This window comes from Silene latifolia, chromosome 4 (genome assembly GCF_048544455.1).
Source record: "Silene latifolia isolate original U9 population chromosome 4, ASM4854445v1, whole genome shotgun sequence".
NCBI classification, from domain to species: domain Eukaryota; kingdom Viridiplantae; phylum Streptophyta; class Magnoliopsida; order Caryophyllales; family Caryophyllaceae; genus Silene; species Silene latifolia.
In genome coordinates, this window is record NC_133529.1 from 77056545 (window position 1) to 77069046 (window position 12502).

Here is a 12502-nt window from a genome sequence, read left to right on the forward strand (position 1 = left end):
ATCAATGGGCTGAAATAAAGAAACAAGAGACAAGCAACGAGTCTTTTGAAGATGTTCATCAAGAAGAGGAAAAGCACGTAGAAAAGCTTTGCGTTGTTCTATCACAACCAGACCCGAAGTCTTTCAAAGATGACCATGATGCAGAGGAGCACGTGAATGATGAAGAGATCCATATTGTTGAATCATTAAGTGATGATGATCAAATAGAAGTTGTGATTGATGATGACCAATTTTCTTTTGATGATGAATCTCATACAAAAGGTACTTCTTTATTTGATCCAAATCTACCAATTGTTTTTGATGAAGTTTATGATGAAGCTCACGTGGAAGAAAGTGATTACACAAGTTATGACGATGTAAATCAAGATAATCTTAATCTAATGCCAATCTTGGATGAAGAGTTTCTGGACAATAACATTAATTTGGATTCTCAAATTAAAGAACTGTATCAATCACCAATTGATAAATACATTGATGAGAAGATATATGGTGGGAACTCTAATTTCTTATTGAAGTCATTTTTTATGGAAGCTCATGATGATCTTGTTGTTTCGAGCAACTATTACTTGGATTTTGGTAGAATTGTGTATGGAGGGTGGTGGGGAGGAAAGCACAAGAAAATAAAGCACAAGATAGGAAGGCACGAGAGGTTGAAATCGAGCAAGATAGACGACCTTGTGGTTTGTATCGAAGATGATGAGCTGAAAGATGATTCAAGTTCATTGCCAATGTTCATCGCCAGTCTTGCATTCAGATTTGTGAGGTTCATATTTGATCCGGGTGGTCGTTGGTCCAAGAATCGGGTCGATTCTTTTTTGAAGAAGGGGAGAATGATACATGAGGGAGATGGGTATAAGTTCAAAATACAAGTTCAAGTCACTCTAATCCTTCAAATTCGTTCACTTGAATTAAAAGTTCAATATCTCCAAAAATATTGCTATTTTTGTTGTGATTTTTATTGGAGATGAAATTACATGATGTTAGCTTTCCAACGAGTGGTCATACGCCTTATTTGGTGTAACAAAGGAAATATGATCGTTTTAAGTTGAGCTGTCCAGCTTCTACGCGGGTGACGAACTAGCTCAAGTTTACTTCCCTAAATCGAGTCTTCTTATTTGTTTCCTTATTTTATTTTGCCTAATAAATTTAAGGTAGTATTGTGATTTCCTTATTCTTTCTTTCCTAATCTTAGTTTGATTCTAATAAGGCAATTTTCCCAATTCTCTAAGGGTCGAGTTTAGGAAGGTTGTTTTTAGGCAGTTTTAAGAGTCCTCTTAGTCGGCCTACTCTAATTTTTTTTTTTTGATGACGAGGGGTTGAATCCCCCCGGGCCCATGCATTCCCGCACCACCACATGGACCATGTAAGCCACCCCCTTCGGGGGCTGCAGTGGCCAAGTGATCATCGCCCCAGCTGGTAGTCGAACCCGGGACCTCTCAACTCCTGCACTTCTGCAAGCTTCATGGTTTAACCCCGCTACCACTGGACTAACACCACTTGGTTGTCGGCCTACTCTACCATAAATAGAGGGCTTTGTGTTCAGTTTTATCAATTGAATTGGAGAGTTTAATTAAAGTTTTATACTTGTGTGTTTTATAACTTGCAAGTTATAAGATTGTTATTTCTTCCTTGCGAGGTTGAGATTTTAGTGTGATTCGATCCATGCGAGGTGAGAGCCACCATTCGTGTATATTTTCGAATTTCTTGCGAGGAAGGAGAGTTTATTCACGTCATATCCTAGTTTTAGTTGAGGGGTCTTGCGAGATTTTCACAACTAATTCATATCCCTTGATTTTTTTTTGGGGCATATTTCATACAAAAAACACCAAAAACACATTAATTCCGCTGCGACATTATTAACGAACAGTCCAACGTACTGTTCAGATATAAATCGTACTTATTTTACATCAATTAAACCCCAAATTTCCTTCGTGTTCCGTTATTAAACGGACTCGGATTGTAAATCTATAATTGAGTTTCAATCCTATAAAGGACACGAAACACACCCAAAGTAGCAAATACGGGAGGAAATAAAGCGAAATAGATAACTAAGCTCATAAAAATGTGTGCCGAATATGTAAATAAATACGTCTAAAAGGCAGGCATCAAACATTATATATGTTCTTATCTTCAAGTCTTCAATAATACCCGCTGACTTAATTTATTTAGTTCGTTAAAAGTGTTAATTACATGTGTCATTTAAGTTAAATTTTCACAATTTAATATGTTTTCGCCAAATGAAGCCATACTCTGTACTTTAGAAAAAGGGATATTCTCTCGTGCACCTCTCAACTTTTTCATTTTCTAAGATGTACCCCTCTTTTTTTGCAAAAAAACCTTGATCGTCAATAACTCTTGGCTAAAAATTCAGTATATGATTTTTTTTTTCAAATTGACCGTCTTTAAGAGGTCTTCAGTTTGAAAAAGAATTCACAGACGTTTCAACTCGTAGTCGGGAATTATGGTTGGTCAAAGTTTATTCGTTAAAAAAGCTTTAACAAACCATAACTACCAACTACGAGTTCAAAAAGGGATGAATTTTTTTTCCTAATTCATGGCCTTGACGAGATAATTGGTTTGAAAAAAAAAAAAAAATTACCGTTTTCTAAACTCGTAATAGAGAATTATTGTCGGTCAAAGTTTTTTTGTGAAAACCAAGGGGTACACCTTACAAAACGAAAAAGTTGAGGAGGTACACGAGAGAATATCCCTTAAAAAAATTAATAAAAAAAATAAACTTGAAGGCCTGTGGACATGGGCCACCTGCACGCCAATCTGTGGACATGCAGCAGTCAGAAATCCACGCTCAGCGACGTAAGAAATGCTTTCGACCGGATCGCTTTAGATCGGTCGATTTCATCTCGGCAAAGGTCTCGAAACGATTGCTAAAGATGTTCGGAGTCGCCACCAAGCGATTATGGGATGCCTAGAAACCGTTCGAGTCCACTTTATACCTAGGTCAATCAAGGCAAAAAGCGGTGCTTGACATAGGTACTAAAGATAAGGAATTGTCCCTATTTAGCATCATATTGCTAGAATGGCTCTCGTTCGCCCTGGATAAGGTCGTCCACTATCCAAAATTTCTGAGTAAGAGGTGAGGGTATGTATTGGGAAGCCCTTTAATCGGACACCCAATCCCACCCGCGGTAGCGGCCTCTACTTATCGATCTTGTTTGGTTAAGTGCAAAAGTTGATAAAACGGTTTAAATGCATGAATGCGCATCCACAAGTTAAACCTAGAGCTGGACTCCAGGACAGGTTAGCCCGGCCCGCACCAGCCCGTTCCGCACCCTCGGGCTCCCATATTCATGTTAGTCATTTAGACTAAATTAATACTCATCTTATGATATCAAAATTACATGTTAATTTTTTGTGGTCTAAATCTACATGCATGCAAAGAAAAATATTAAAGAGATAGTATAAAACCATCTTAAGACAAAATGTCCTTACATTGTTGATGGTAAAATATGGGCACAACACAAGGACTCTTTCCTTGATGTTGTTCTTGAGCTTATACAATAAGGATGATCCTCCAACACCTTAATTACCAAAATAGGTAATCTCCTAAGGTGGTACCCAAGATTCAACCCAAAATACTACTAAAATTATTAACTAGTTAATAGAAGTAGTAACCTTGTAATTTGTATATTTGATGTACTAATTAATATTATTACTTTGATAATATTAGTAGTTAATATTTATATGTGATTTAATATGAACAAGATGAACAAAATAAGAAGCAAAATTGGTCTCTAGGTGATGTATATGGACCGGCCAAGCCTCCTATATAAGACCAAATTTTCTTCAAATTTTTCCAACTTATGAAATGGTGTGAATAGGTGGGTATTTATAGGCAAAAATGGGAGAAAAAATGTAGTGGAAAAATCCACTTAGTGAACACTTGTTCACTCCTCAAAAAACCGGTTATAGTGGACTCAATTGGGTCCATTTTGGTTTTCGACCTTTGCTCCACAAATGCTTATAAGTCTTATATTTAATTATCTTACATAATTAAATATTAATTTAATTATTTAACACTTAAATCATACAAATTAACTACCAATGACTACTTAACCATTGAGTAATTATAAGACCATTTTATCAACATACAATGTGTCAATATTATCCCACTTAGCTAATTTTACAATCTCTTGTAAAATTAAATAGCTAATTAATTCCACCTCAAAACATATACACATATGTATAAACCTTATTAATTAACAATTAACTAATAAATTCAAATTTATAAATTTATTATTTAAATATCACATAATTAAATAACATATCCCCTTTTCCCGAGTTCGTAACCCATCATCAAATAATACATTTACGCGACTAATTAAAAGTCTAATAATACAAGGAATTAATTATCATGTATCTCATACAAACAATTAATTCATTCTTTTGGGCGTCATCCTATAGGTGTGATCTAAAGGGATCAGCTGATCACCGCCGTCACACGACAGTAATGTCAAACTTTAGTCAGCCAATCATTACCGATTAACGATGACCAGCAGACAAATAAATAAATAAATCCCTTATATTCCTTTAACGAGATTTATTATGTAAACGCACTTATTGTGGAGGACACTACTCCAACAATCTCCCACTTGTCCGATACAAGTGTGTGTTACCAATTCCCTTATCCAATAATATCTCCCACTCAATGCAAGATGTCTTTCAGGTCGTTCTTGCACGTGATCATATCATAAAGTGGTTTCCTCGATCAGGAGAATGACTGTCTGACCGGATAATCTACTATAGATCTCATTCGAGCGTGGCCACGCATTTCCAGTCACCTCTCGCCGAGTGGCCTTGAAATAAAATATGACATAAATGGACAATCCCGTTGACCTATCTTCTTCGTTCGATACAGATCACAATGACCCAGTAAATGCTCATCGGCCTCCTTTTACGGCGCGACCTAGAACAAAAACCAAAGCCACCGGAAAACTGCACCAACTCAAACAAATAGAAATCCTCGCCACGACCTTGTTAGGATTCAATAATCTCATAAGTTTACATATTCATATATGAATTAATTTATTTGGTCATAAAGTAAATACAAGATCTTATGCATGCAAACATAATACAAAGTAGAGAAGAAATCGTCACTTCTTACATTTGTGTTTCGAATTTTTGGGCACCAACAAGATCTCCTTCTTGTTAGTTCTTGAGCTTTCCAACAATGGATGAACAAGGTTCAAATTAGAACCTCTCCCAAAAGCATATACCCAAGGAATACCCTTAATAACCAATATTATTATGAACTAGTAATAATATTAATCTTACTTAAAAATGACACAAAAATGATTTTGTTCTCTTGTATTTTCAGCCAAGAGAGAAACAATTTGTGAGGTTTTTACTTCTCTATGTTTTTCCACAAATTGTAGAGAGAATAAAAATTCTAACACTAGAAAAATTATAAAGTGAAGTAGTGAATAATATTAAGAGAAAAACCCCTTAATATTTCTCCTCTAGAATACAGGTGGGGAGGGGGAAAGGAGCCAATGCATGAGCTTGTTTTCTTCCCAAGAAATAATAGGTTTGCATGGCTATACACTAGAATGATCATTGTGTTTTCTATTTAAAATAATTAACACAATTTAAAAACCCTAACCCTCCCCATTTCGGTACACTTAACATAAAATGGAAGGTCCATTTTATTTTTGTCATTTGTCAATTGTGACATATGTGACATGTTACTTGACATGTGAAATTGTAATGTATTTTTAACATATTAAAAATCAACATACTCATAAAATATGTCATATACAAAATCGACTAGTAATTCGTAATTACTTGTACCAAAACGGTTTATCAAATTATAAATTACAACGTCTTGTATTTATAATAAATTATTCATTCAATTTCAATTTCAGTTGTTTCGTAAACAATAATTTTATCTAAGTAATAAAACAATTCGATTACCTAGACCGTATCTAATTTAATCGAATTATAATAAGACACGTTAATCTTACTCATAAATCATCCGTCAATTTTAAGCAATTTAATTAACTCGTATCGGCATACGATTAATTAAATAATCAATTAAGAGTATTTCCCTATAGGTATGACCTAAGGGGATCACCTGATCACCACCGTCGCACGACAGTAATGTCAAACTCTAGTCAGCCAATCATTACCGATATGTGTGGACCAGTTGACTGTAAAATATTACTTCCCACATGTATTCTTAAAATGAGATTTACACATGTGATCATTATGATCGACAATTGTGATCGCATTATTGTCGGAGGACACTTATTCCAACAATCTCCCACTTGTCCTCGACAAGTGTGCGTCACTAATTCTCTTGTCCTATTACTATCTCCCACTCAATGCAAGGTGTCTTTCGGGTCGTACTTGCAAGTGATCATATCGAGAGTGGTTTCCCCGATCTGGAGAATAACTGATTGACCGGAGTTATCTACCATAGATACCATCCGAGCGTGGCCACGCATTTCCAGTTCATTACTCCTCGAGTGGCCCTGAGATATTGTTTTAACCCTGACAAGGGGTGGACAATTCCTATCGCACTATTCCCTTCGATTAGCCACAGCCATCATACCCCAAAATATGCACATTTGACCCCATTTACGAAGGTCGTAGTAACATAAATCAAAGTTAATCTGAAACTGTGCCACCTTAGGCGAACAGTCTTTAGTCAAAGAATTGACTCATTAGAATACTATAGTAGCTCTCGCCACGACCAGGATATATAAATATGCCAGAACTCTATAAGCGGTCATTAGCCCGACAAAGTGTTCCTAACAGTCTCCCTATGTGATCGACTAGTCATCTCACATGACTCCATGGCACTTGAACTTGCCATCAATCCCATCATACTCTAGTCACTTCGAGACGTCACCTCATGTAAGTGACTATGGGCGAATACAATGCTAATCCATGTTCACTTTAACGGGGTTCAATTGTCTTTACAACCCGTTTGGATGTAACAAAGTATAAGGTGAGTTAATAATAAGTCAAACGACAAATGTCGACATCACATTCGGGTAGTCAATACCATATTACAACCTTGTGATGTATATTATAAGTATGTAAACACTAGTCATTTGCAACATGAGTTTAACACACCATGTGTCCATGTGTTCAAACTCTTGAATTGCACTTTCCTTTATTTTCATGTTTGTCTTACATAGCATGAATCTCACCAAGTACATATCTAGTTTCCCAAACTAGTTTTAGGTTCTTTACTTTGAGAGAACTTTCTTGTTGTTTATCACATAACAAACGAATTATGGTGGACGACATAACTTGCACTAGTCAAGTGTTCTTCCAACTCATAATGTACCAGGTATATGTTTTGTAGGATATTGCAACAATTTTCAAGATGATTAGCCTAGCACTTATCATAAGTCTCAGCAAATTTTGAAAATACTAGTTTTGAGTAACTTCTTACTATAACCAAGTATCTATTCAAACATCTTATTTCTTCTTTTAGCTTAATTAGCTTAGGATTTTCATAAATCCTTACGCGTTTTCGAAACTTCAATATGCGCAACTTCTTGTCACATAACAGAGTGTTCTATCAAACACTAGAATAGCTCATTAGTTCTCCTCGAGAATTCATGACGATTCTTATATGGCTTACCAATGACTAATCATGCTCTTAAGCATATGATTCATTATAGGACATGTGCATGATTATTCTAATGGCGCAAACATTAGTAATTTTTAATCATGTAATCAACCATTCTTAGGTTCAATGATGACCGTGACTGCTTATGGTAATTCCATTTTCATCGATATGAATAACCTATGTTTCTTGTTGATTTGATGTGCATATCTCAATGCCTATCCAACATCCCACGTTGTGATTGGATTCATCTTAGTCCATTTTGATCCAGAATTGAAAACTCAAATACTTCTTTGTGAAAGATAGTACTAGCTCGTCATTCTCAATGAGTAATGAGTTATAGATTTTACAAGATGATTGCTCCCACTAAATTTCATGTCTTCACATGATAATTTCAAACTCCCACTCAATTCCACATGTTTCGTATTTGACTACTCAATCGAAACATTTCAAGAATTGAAATTAATTTTGCTTTGCCAAGTTATTAAGATAAAACCATATATGTTCCCAACATATCTTTTCAAAATACCAATTTTGAAAGGGTTTTAATCTAAAAACTTATGGAAAGAGATTTTAATCTTTAACTCATTCATTTTTTCAATGATGCGTAGCAATGTCATTATTTAATACACGTCCTTCTCAAAATACCCTTTTCGGAAGGAGGTTTAACCATTTCATTTTCATAATGAGGTTAAGTAATGACACTAGCGTGGTTAACAATTAACTTAGCTCTTGTAGACATCGGCATATCTTTCTTTGCAACTTTTAATCATAAATCTCATTTATATTCAAGGATGCAACTTTGTTTCAATTAGGCTCTTAAGTAAATATCAATATTGAAACTCTATTTATTTCTAGGTCATAAACTAGCAAAATATCTTGTTGAGAACTTTCTTTTGGTCTCCTCGTGTAGTTATCTTAAGAACATATTCTTTTGATTACTTCACTTGGTCTCTTTTGTCATGTAGATCTCATATATTCAAGACCATAGATCTCATCTATTCATGTATACTATCTATTTTGGTATACAAATCATTCTTTCTTTCGTAGATCTCATTTACTCAAGCATACAAATTATTCTTTGTATTCTTTGTGTCTTCATTTTTCTCCCACTCTATCTTTAGAATAAATACACAAGATATTCAAATATAGCTTATGAGACACAAATAATGATTTTGAAGTAGAAGGAGGACTATCTCATAGATTGACTAATAGATTTTAGATTTGATGAGTGTACTTGGTAATTGACATTCCTTTAGGAGAGTTCATCAACTCAACATCACTTTATAATTGATCATGCACAAGTTTCAAGCTTGTGGACATATAATGAATCCTATCATTATAATTGTCAATTGGTTCACTTTAAGTAGATGTTCATATGTTTCTATGTGCAAGCATATAAAGATGAATTTTTAGAACAAACAAATACGATAAAAGGGGTGACTTGGGTTGCAAGCCAAGCCACCAAAATCCAAAATACAACCATTGTTTAAAAGGATCACACATTTCCATGTCGAACACGGAAATCAAAATAGTTCTAAAATCCATAACATTAAAATAAAGACAATAATAAAAGCCAAGCTTCATTGGTAGCTACTCCTAGCTCCTTCATGATTTCTTAAGCTTGCTTCTCTTTTCCCTTATATTTGCTTGGAGGAGGCCCTATTTACAATAAAAGGGGATACATTATCACAACTTGTATCAAAATACCATAGTTGAATTAGAAACATAAAAGAAAGGATAGTCAATTACCTACTGGAGTGATCTTTCCAGCTTTGATGTCACCAAGATACTTGGAACAATTCCTCCTCCAATGTCCAACACCATTACAATAATGGCATTTATCAAGAGGACCCTTCTTGGTTTTGGAAGTGCTAGCTTCAAAAGTCTTAGCCTTGGTGTTCATGGGAGCTTGCCTCTTACTCTTTTTCCCATTCTACTTAAACTTCCCCTTGCTCTTAGTGCTTATATTAAGCACATCCTTAGGTGGGTTAACATTTAGCCCCATGTCTCTTTAGGCTTGCACAAGTAACTTGTGCAACTCCTCAAGAGACACGTCCTTGTCTTGCATATTGAAATTCACCCGGAATTGCACATATGCTTTGACTTTGGATAAGGAGTGAAGAATCCTATCAACAATGAGCTCCTTGGGGATTTCAACCTTTTGAATTTTCAATGTCTCGACTAGTTCCAACAATTTTAGCACGTGACGGCTAACCTTTTGGCCCTCCTTGAAATCGAGATCAAAGAATGCCGAGGCCACCTCATATTGGACGATCCTCGGTGTTAATGAGAATATTGTCACAAGTTTGGAATAGATTTCATAAGCGGTGCCCATTTTAAAGGCTCTCCTTTGGAGATCCGCCTCAATAGCAAAAATCAACACATTTATGATAGCGGCGGACTCTTTGTGGTAAGCCTCATATGCTTCCCTAGTGGCGGCACTCAACCTAGCATTAGGTTCGGGTGGAGAGGCCTCAATGAGGTAACGAAGCTTGTCGTCACCTTGAACGGCTAATTTGAGTTGGGCATCCCAATCGGAGAAATTTGACCCATTCTTTTCAAGTTTACAATGATCCATGAAGGATAGGAGCCATGAAACATTAGTGAGAGTGGTGGCGTTGGTGTTTGGTGCGGCCATTTGTTATGAGAAATAAAAGTGGTCTACAAAACAAAAATAGAAGGAATAAAACACTTGTAGTTTTTAAAATAATAATAATACTCGTAAATTTTAATTTAAACAAGTTTTATTGCATTTATCTAGTGACCTTTACCCAACTTGATAAATGATTCCAAGATCCAAATTCATATTAACTTGGGCACGGTGTAGCCGATTCATCCCTTATCAATATAACTCGGTGGATTAACTCTTTAATCGATTCTACTTTTAGAACTCTTGGTCGATAAAATTACATTAATATTTATCTTCAGCCCAAAACACATCCGGCTATGGTCGAGAATACTTTTGTTGAGTTCAACCCAAATTTCGAATAAATGTGTCCATGATCCAAATTCACATTAACTTGGGCATGCTTTGGCGATACAACCCTCATCAACATGAATTCGGTGGATAGACATTTATCACCCACTTCCCCTACGTAACAAGGTTTGTACGGTGGTGTCGAGCGCACTCCCCTCACGAAATAGGTTTTCATGGTTTCTAATTTTTGGTAAGGCTAAGTCTCAATTGTTTATTTAGCAAGAGGTCATGTCAACTTATTATCTATCACGTTTTAAGTGAACTAAAGCGGTGAACTACGATAATTGTAATTGACACGGTTGATAAACTCGATTTAAAATGCATGTTTAGTTATGGCGATTTAGCGATGCATGCAACATATAAATAAAATGCAAAGCATAAAAATAAAATCCTAGTATGGCCTTCCTAAAATAGTAAATTTAATAAACTGTTACAAATTCGGAAACCAACTCCTTTGGTCCCTTGAACTTCGGTCTTGGCACGCATCTCTAGGTAACACCGTCTTCATGGAAACTCCGGGAAATTACATATAATAAATAAAAATTACATAATTTCCTATTATACATTTGTAATAAAAATAAATCTATTAAATTACAAAACGGTGATGCGAGATCACAATAATTACAACCCAATCGATATTCCCGTACATTTCGGGTAATACCAATTAAAAACTAAGGTCATACTAAGTAAAATTACATAATTCAAAAATTATATAAAAATAAAATATGACAATCATAAATAAAATGCAGCATTATAATATGTATGAACATGCTTAATTTTATGCTAAATCGCCTTAAAGAGCCAATATCGTATATGTTATCGGTTTTTATGGTTTTGCGGGATTTAACTTATTAAAATCACAATAATTACATAAATTCATATATATGTACAAGTTAATTACCCTAACCTCTTACGACTCAAAACTTAGTCTTCACTAACCTTATGACAATAATTCAACTTGATTTCCTAATATTGTTCATTATGGACCAAAAAATATAAAAATTATGCTATAAACTTCAAATTAAATTATAAAAATTTCAAATAATTTCAAAATTTGAAATTTAAACTCATGAACATTCTGGAAAAATACCATGACACTCATAATATTCAAAACTTAGGTTAAAAATTTTGAAAATTTATCGAGAAAAACAATGTTGCGGTTTATCGGTTTTAACAAATATGACCATTAAAATATGAGAGAATTTATATTCATCAACTTTTCACTTTTAGATCTGAAATAAATGATAAAATGCAACATGTGACATTTTTCTTTAGTCATGAAATATGTTTTAGCATTATAACTAATTATAGTCACTATTTATGTGATTTTTCATCAAAAATTCATAAATCATGCAAAAAGACTTCACTATAGCCAAACATTTTACACACATCTTGTAAAATTGATATTAAATTTCCATGACCAGATTCGAAATATTACTCATATTAACCTATTTACCCATTTAAATACGATTTTAACTTATAAAATTCATATTTCGAGCAAAACAACTTATTTTAACATGAAAATTTGCAGGCCATTAGTAGATAATTTATGTGAAAACATAACCAAAAACCACTGAAAAATTCGAAGTTTAACATGCAAAGTGGTTTCGTGATATATCATAATAAACACAAAATTACAAGTTTTATTTGTTAATAAGATTAACTCGGAAAAACAATAAACCGATTTGCATGCAAACAACCTAAGGCTCTGATACCGCTTGTTAGGATTCAATAATCTCATAAGTTTACATATTCATATATGAATTAATTTATTTGGTCATAAAATAAATACAAGATCTTATGCATGCAAACATAATACAAAGTAGAGAAGAAATCGTCACTTCTTACATTTGTGTTTCGAATTTTTGGGCACCAACAAGATCTCCTTCTTGTTAGTTCTTGAGCTTTCCAACAATGGATGA